Source organism: Leptonychotes weddellii, chromosome 3 (genome assembly GCF_054177405.1).
Source record: "Leptonychotes weddellii isolate Sample4059 chromosome 3, ASM5417740v2, whole genome shotgun sequence".
Taxonomy (NCBI): Eukaryota; Metazoa; Chordata; class Mammalia; order Carnivora; family Phocidae; genus Leptonychotes; species Leptonychotes weddellii.
In genome coordinates this window covers 94469908-94478841 of record NC_138371.1, presented here as the reverse complement: position 1 = coordinate 94478841, position 8934 = coordinate 94469908, and positions in this window count along the sequence as shown.

Below are 8934 nucleotides of genomic sequence, written 5' to 3'. Positions count from 1 at the left end.
TACCTAAATATACATTCAAAAAAGGTCAAAATTCAAAAACATGAAATATGGATCAACTTCAAGCATGACAGTGTGAAGAGCTTTGCCAACCTGCTCCCGAGTGAAACTGGTGACAACTATTGAAAGAAACCCCAAACACAACAAAACATTGAAAGCCTCAGAAAATGGTTCTCAGGGTAAACAACAAATAATGGAAACATCTCTGAAAACTCCATACTGTTTATAAATGTTGGTGAAAGCTTTATCATAAGAAAGTGAGAATCTGTGGTATTTGAACCAAGACTGCCCCCTCCTTCCCTCCCCCATCCTGGCTCAGTGTGATGGAGACTCCTCTTGGGACTGGGCTCCCTCTTCACAGCATCCAGCCAGAAGGTTTTCTTGCTGGGAGGAGCAGGATGTCAGCATTTCTCATCCCTTGTTGCTGAAGCTAAGTCCTCAGTGAGTCTGATTGAGAGGTTGGGGCTGCCTTTCCCCCCTACTCATGGAATGGAGGATCTACCTTGGGCATGGTGTGCCAAGAACACTGGGTCTCTGATCACCCATGCCCCAGCTTGTGAGGTGGAGATTCCACACCAGGAGAGGCAAGCTGGGGGGACCCCAGGTTGTTTGCACACCATCACCCACAGGACGCTCAGCTGCTACAGCAGGAGCGTTACTGAGAGAGAAGCTTGCCATTATCCCTACCCACAGCTCCGGAGCCCTGGCTCAGATTTTGCCTGGTGGTAGAAACAGGCCATAAAACAAATAGTTCCTTATCTCTTTCCAGAAAAACTGACTTCATTTGCAACAGGGAATGAAAAAGTTTGAGCCTAATAATACTTTCAAGAACAGTGGAAATTGTGGTGAAGGGCAGTTGAGAGGAGATTCAAGATACAGGCTAATCTGTAGGCTGGCTATTTGTGGGAGAGAAGCAGGGAATAAGAGGAGTCCTGGCATCAGAACAAAAATCAAACATTGACCTTGGACACTGTTTCTTCAAAAGCACAAGAGTTTGATTGGACTAACTTGTACAGCAATTTATGCCTCCAGGGTATTGTTGAAAACTGTAGAGCAATGAATGGAGCTTAAAAGCTGGGTATGGTCAGGGAAAGAGAGGAAGAAAGCCATACCCAAACCAGTGTCATCTCAGGATGACTGTGGGCATAACCAAAGCTGAACCTCCCTGAGGGACAGCCCTAAAGGCTGCAGACTGTGAGAGGGATAAACTTCACTAAAATAATCCGTCAGTCATTACACAAATAAACAAGCAAGTAACAATAACGAGCCTAAGAAGAGGGAGGGGGCAGAGCAGTACCCAGAATTGCTATCATATGTTATCTAAAATGTCCAGTTTCTGAAGCGCCTGGGTGGCTCAGTCAGTCAAGCATCCGACTCTTGGTTTCAGCTCAGGTCATGATCTCAGGGTGGGGAATCAAGCCCCGAGTTGGGTTCTGAGCTCAGCACAGAGTCTGATTGAGATTCTCTCTCTCTCTCCCTCTCCCTCTGCCCCTCCCCCTGCTTGTACTCTCGCTCTTAAATAAATAAATAAATCTTTAAAAAAATAAATAAAATGTCCAGTTTCCAAAAAAAAAAATTACAAGGCATGAAAAGAAATAAAAAAGTATGGCCCGTATACTGGAAAATAAGCAGGGTACAGAAGCTGCTTGTGAGAGAGACCAAATGTCAGATTTATTTGAAAAAGACTTTAAAGTAGTCATTATAAACATGTTCATAGGACTAAAGGAAACCATGATGAAGGAAGTAAAGGAAGGTATGATGACAATGTTGCATCAAATAGAGGATATCAATAAAGAGATAAAATGATAAAAAGGAACAAAATGGAAATTATGGAACTGAAAGTACAATAACAATTTAAAAATTCATCACAGGGCTTAACAGTAGATTTGAACTGGCAAAAGAAAGAATATGCAAACTTGGAACTATATCAATAGAGATTATGCAAGTGGAAGAACAGAAGAAAAAGAATAAAGAAAGGTAAAGAGAGCCTCATGGAAACATGGGACACCAACATACGTGTAATGGAAATACCAGAAGTAGATATGAGAGAGAAATGAGCAGAAAAAAACATTTGAAGAAACAGTGCCTGAAAAATCCCCAAATTTATTGAAGAACAAGAACCGAAACATCCAGGGAGCCCAAAGACCATCATACAATATAAAGGCAAAGAGATACATAAACAGACAAATCATAGTAAAATGTTGAAAGCCAACACAAAGAAACAATCTTGGAAGGAGCAAGAGAAAAAAAAGGCTCTATTTACAAGACAACCCCCAGTAAGACTAATTGCTGACTCCTTAGCAGAAACAAAGGAGGCCAAAAGGCTTTGGTATAACATTAATAATGTTCCAAGAGAAAACTGTCAACCAAGAATCTTATTTCCACAAAATCTATTTTTCAAAATTGAAATCAAAATAAAGATTTTTCAAGATAAAAAAAAATTGAGGGAACTTGTTGCTGCCAGACCCTCCTTGCAAGAAATATTAATGGAAGTTCTTGAGTTTGAAGGCAAGTGACCTCAGATGATAATCTGAATCCACATGTGACAAAAAGAACACTGGTAAATATAATTCTGTAATTTAAAAAGATGGTGAAAATGCATATCTTCTTTCTTTTTCTAATGGATTTAAAGAGCAATTTTATAAAATAACATGCTCAGAATGTATTGTTGGGTCTATAACATATAGAAATGTAATATTTTTACCAAAATAGCATAAAGGAAGTGGGTTGGAGCATCGGAAAATATCTGAGAAGCTGCACTGGGTGAAGGAAATGACTACAGATGGTAAGCTAATAATAACATATCATTGGCTCAGTAACATAATACATATAATATGTTTAACAATAATACCACAAAAAAGCAGAAAGAAAATAGAGCTATAATAAGTAATATTTCTACATATCACTGGAATAATCTAGTATAAATAGATAATTGATTAGGATAGTTAAGATATATATGGCAAACTGCAGAACAACCACTTTTTAAAAGATTTATTTATTTATTTTGGAGAGAAGGGGGAGGAGCAGAGGGAGAGAGAGTCTCAAGCTGACTCCATGCTGAGCGTAGAGTCTGATGCTGGACTTGATCTCCCTGTGATCATCACCTGAGCAGAAATCAAGAGTCGGACGCTCAATCGACTGAGCCACCCAGGTGCTCCCAGAACAACCACTTTTAAAAAAACCCTCAAAAATAGTGAAAATAAAACATTAAAGAAAATCAAATGCTGCATTAAACAAGACTCAATGTAAAAGAAAGCAGTAAAGGAGGAAGAGAAGAACAGACATGGTATGAGATGTAGAAAACAAGAAGTGACAGTAGCAGACATAAATCCAGCTATCTCAATAACACAGTAAATGGGAATGATTAAATAACTCAATAAAAAGCAGAGATGTCAGGATGGATTAAAAAGAATGATCCACCTATATGATCTCTTACAGGAGACACATGTTATATTCAAAGGTAGAGATAAATTTAAAGTGAAAGGACTGAAAAACATGTATCATGCAAATAGCAAATAGAGCTAAAGTGGCCCTATTGTTATCAGAGAAAAAAGGCTTTAAAACAACAACAAAATGGGGGCGCCTGGGTGGCTCAGTTGGTTAAACGACTGCCTTCGGCTCAGGTCATGATCCTGGAGTCCCGGGATCGAGTCCCGCATCGGGCTCCCTGCTCGGCAGGGAGTCTGCTTCTCCCTCTGACCCTCCTCCCTCTCATGCTCTCTGTCTCTCATTCTCTCTGTCTCAAATAAATAAATAATAAAAAAAATCTTTAAAAACAAACAAACAAAAACAACAACAACAACAAAATGTTACTGGAGGGGAAGAAGGACACTTTAAATGATAAAAGAGTCAAATCATCAGGAAGGTATAACAGTTGTAAACATCATGATAAAAGCATTCAATAGACTCTAACTCTAAATAGAAGGAAATTTCCTCAACCTCGTAAAGGGCATCTACAAAAAACCCTACAGTTAACATCATACTTACTGGTGAAAGAGTGGATGCTTTCCCTCCAAGATCAGAAACAAGACAAAGATGTCTGTTGTCTCTACTTCTACTCAACATAGTTCTGGAGGTTTTAGCCAGGGCAATTTAGTAGGAAAAAGAAATGAGAGGCATCCAGATTGCAAAGGTAGAAATAAAATTATATTTGCAGATGACGTGATCTTATACACAGAAGATTCTAAAGAATCCCTGAAAAAACTATTAGAACTAATAAATGAGTTCTACAAGGTTGCAGGATAACAGATCAATATATACAAATCAATTGTATCTCTATATCTTTGCAAAAAAAAAAATCTGAAAATAAAATTAAGAAAACAATTCCATTTTGGGGATGCCAGGGTGGCTCAGTTGGTTAAGTGTCTCCCTTTGGCTCAGGTCATGATCCCAGGGTCCTGGGATCGAGCCCTGAGTTGGGTGCCCTGCTCAGCGGGGAGTCTGCTTCTCTGCCTCCCCTGGCTCATGCACTCTCTCTCTCTCTCAAATAAATAAATAAAATCTTAAAAAAAGAAAACAATTCAATTTCCATAGAATCAAAAAATATAAAATACTTAGGAATAAACTTAACAAAAGAAGTACAAAACTCATACTGAAAACTACAAAAACATTATTGAAATAAATGAAAGAATATCTAAATAATTGGAAAACATCCCCAATTCAGGGACTGCAAGACTGAATATTGTGAGATGACAACACAGGCCAAACTGATCTAAGGATTCAGCACAGTCCACGCCAGAGTCTCAGCTGACTTTTTTGTAGAAATTGATAACCTGATCCTAAAATTCATATTCACTCGGAATAGCCCAACCAATCTTGAAGAAGAATAGCAAGGCAAAAGGAAACACTTCTTTATTCCAAAACTTCACAACAAAGCAATGGTAATCAAGACGTGGTAGTGTGCCAGCACAAGACTGGGTCTATACATTGGTAGAATAGATTTGAGAGTCCAGAAATAAAGCCACACATCCATGGCCAACCGATTTTCATCATTAGTGCCAGGACCACTCAATGAGGGAAGAATAGTATTTTTAACAAATGGTGCTGGGATAAACGATATCCACAAGCAAAAGAAAGAAGTTGGACCCCAACCTCACAGCATATATGAAAATTAACTCAAAATGGATGAGAGACCTAAATGTAAGACCTAAAACTACAAAAACACTTAGAAGAAAGCAGAAGTGTAAATTTTATTTTATTTTATTTTATTTTTTTTAAAGATTTTATTTATTTATTCATGAGAGACAGAGGCAGAGGGAGAAGCAGGCTCCCCGTGGAGCAGGGAGCCCGATGCGGGACTCAATCCCAGGACCCTGGGATCATGACCTGAGTGAAGGCAGACGCTTAACCGACTGAGCCACCCAGGCGTCCCAAAAGTGTAAATTTTAATAAACTTGGAATTGGCAAAGGATTCTGGATATGACACCAAAACCATGAGCCATGAAGAAAAATGTAAATGAATTGGACTTCATCATAATTTAAAAAGCACCACCAAAAAAAGTGAAAAGACAACTGACAAAATCAGAGAAAATAGTTATAAAGCATTTATATCTGATAAGGGACTTGTATCTAGAATAAAGGACTCTTACAATTCAATAATAAAAAAACAAAACCCAGTTTAAAAAATGGACAAAAGAGGGGCGCCTGGGTGGCTCAGTTGGTTAGGCGACTGCCTTCGGCTCAGGTCATGATCCTGGAGTCCCGGGATCGAGTCCCGCATCGGGCTCCCTGCTCGGCAGGGAGTCTGCTTCTCCCTCTGACCCTCCCCCCTCTCATGTGCTCTCTCTCAAATAAATAAATAAAATCTTTAAAAAAAAAATGGACAAAAGATATACATAGACATCTGTCCAAGGAAGATATAGCAATGGCCAATAAGCACATGAAAAAATGCTCAACATCATTAGTCATCAGGGAAATGCAAATCCAAGCCACAATGAAATACCACCTCACAACCACTAGGGTAGCTAGGAGTAAACGGTGGGATAATAACAAGTGTTGACAAGGATATGGAGAAATTGGAGTCCTATTACATTCCTGGTGGGAATGTAAAATGGTACCTCCACTTTGGAAAACACTCTGTAGTTCCTCAAACAATTAAACATAGAATTACCATACAACCTTGCAATTTCACTCCTAGGTATATACCCAAGAGAAATGAAAACATATCTGCATAAAAAAGAAAAAAAAAACTCGTGGGGCGCCTGGGTGGCTCAGTCAGTTAAACGTCAGACTCTTGACTTCGGCTCAGGTCATGATCTCGGGGTCCTGGGCTTGAGCCCCACGTTGGGCTCTGTGCTCAGCTCAGAGTCCACTTGTCCTCCTTCTGCTCCTCCCCCTGCTCGCATGCTCTCTCTTGCTCTCTCAAATGAATAAATAAAATCTTTAAAAAAAAGAAAAAAACTTGTACATGAATGTTTATAGCAGGACTGGTCACAATAGCCAAAAGTGGAAACAACCCAAATGCCCATCACTGATGAACAGATAAACAAAATGTTGTACAATGGCATATTGATCAGCCATAAAAAGGAACAAAGTGCTGATTCATGCTCCAATGAATGAAGCATAAAAACATTGTGTTAAGTGAAAGATGCCAGTCCCTAAATACCACACACTATGCAATTCCACTCACATAAAATGTCCAGAACAGAGAAACAGAAAGTAGATCAGTGGTTGCTTAGGACTGGGAGTGGGGTGGGGATGGAGAAATGGAGGTTGATTGCTAGAGTATGAGATTTAGGGCCCCCTGGGTGGCTCAGTCAGTTGGGCGTCTGCCTTTGGCTCAGGTCGTGATCCCAGGGTCCTGGGAGCGAACCCCACATCGGGCTCCCTGCTAGTGGGGAGCCTGCTTCTCCCTTTGCCCCTCCCTCCACTCGTTCTCTTTCTCTCTCTCTTTTCTGGCAAATAAATAAAATCTTAAATAAAAAAAAGAAAAGGTGGATAAAACATAAAAAGTATCATCTTCAGCTTAATGAGTCGTAATGAAAAGACCTTCCGTGTAACCCCCACTCATGTCAAGGACTAGAACTTCTCTGTATTGCGGAAGCTCCCCGTGTGTCCCTTTCCTGTGGTAAAGGCTTTCCTGATTAACAGCTGTATTGAGGGAATAATTGACATACAATAATCTGCACATATTTAGAGTCTGCAATTTGATAAATTTTGACAAATGTAGACACCCCTGGAATCATTACCACCATTGTGACAATAAACATACCCCCCCAAGTAGTGTCCCTGTGCCCCTTTATAATCTCTCCCATGCCCTCTCCCTGCCCATCCCTGTCCCCTGGCAACTAATAATCTGTTTTCTGTCTCTACATTTTAGTTTGATTTTCTTAATGGAATCATGCAGCTTAAAAATTATATATATTTAATTTATTTTTTTTATTATTATTTTTTAAGATTTTATTTGATAGAGAGAGACATCAAGAGAGGGAACACAAGTAGGGGGAGTGTGAGAGGGAGAAGCGGGCTTCCCGCTGAGCAGGGAGCCCGATGCGGGGCTCGATCTCAGGACCCTGGGATCATGACCTGAGCCAAAGGCAGGTGCATAACGACTGAACCACCCCTAGGTGCCCCTATATTTAATTTAGATAAACATTTTATATTATATATAATTATAAGTAAACAATTATATATTGTATATACTTATTTACACATATATTTACAAGTAGACTAGAACGTCTTGCTAGGCAGGGATTTTACTTTGGACTCCCAGCATAAGAGAGACTCACAGGATTTCCTTACCTGTTTCCTTTCGGTGGACCCCGTTTTGGTTGGGTCAGTGATACTCTCCTTGGACGTGCTCGTTGGCCCACGCCTCCCCTGGTGCATGACTTCAGAACATCCATCCCACTGTACGACAGCCATGGACAGGTTTGTCTTCCCCAGGAGGCTGTGAACACGGGCAGGTGCCTCAAGCTGAGAAGAGAAAATGCTTGTGGGCACTGGGGGTCCAGGGCACATGGAATTGTTAATGCATAGTTAAGGAGCAGAAGATGCCCAAGGGAGTATTCATTTTTGTGTTTCCAGTGCTGACACTGCGTCTGCATGAGCAGTACCTCGCTGCTTATGGGATGCGGCTGACCTTCTTGAATTTTCCTTCATGCTTGGTGGCCAAAGTGTTTCTTTCTTTCTTTCTTTCTTTCTTTCTTTCTTTCTTTCTTTCTTTCTTTCTTTCTTTCTTTCTTTCTTTCTTTTTCTTTTTTAGAGAGGGAGAGAGAGAGAGCGTGCCTGAGTGGCAGGGAGGGACAGAGGGAGAGGGACAGAGAGAATCTTAAGCAGACTCTGTGACGAGCGAGGAGCCTGGCATGGGGCTGGATCTCACCACCCTGAGATCATGACCTGAGCCGAAATCAAGAGTCGGATGCTTAACTGACTGAGCCACCCAGGTGCTCCAAAGTGTTCTTTCTAAAAAGAACATGTAAGGGAGTCCCACCCCCTGCTGTTAACCCACAAAGGCTCCTCCTGCTTCCTGGAGAGAGTCCCCGTGTTCTGACACAGCCCCCAGACCTCATGCAGGAGGCCAAGTTCTCCTCTCCCACCTGCTCTCACCACCGCCTGCCTGTCTTTACTTTCCAGGACCCTGTACTCCGCCATCCACCTACCCCCACCATGCTCTGTCCCTCCTCTGTGCTTGCTGGGGCGGTCCCCTCCACCTGTATGCTCTTCCCACTTTGCTTACCCCTGAGAACAACTCCTGTGCTAAGACTCGGCTCAGCATTGCCCTCCTTCGGGAGACCTCCTCCTCTCCACCGGGGTCGGTGTCCCCGCGGGCACTTCCTTTGCAGCTGGGCATGGGTATGCCATGTGCTTTCTCCAGCGTCAGCTTCTGGGGTCATCTCCTGCCACAGAGCGAGTACCTTGAGGATGGGCTTGGTCTTCCCTAGGAGCATGGCCTGGCAGGTGCTCAGTAATTGTCCATGGGTGAATTAGGGAGTGTGT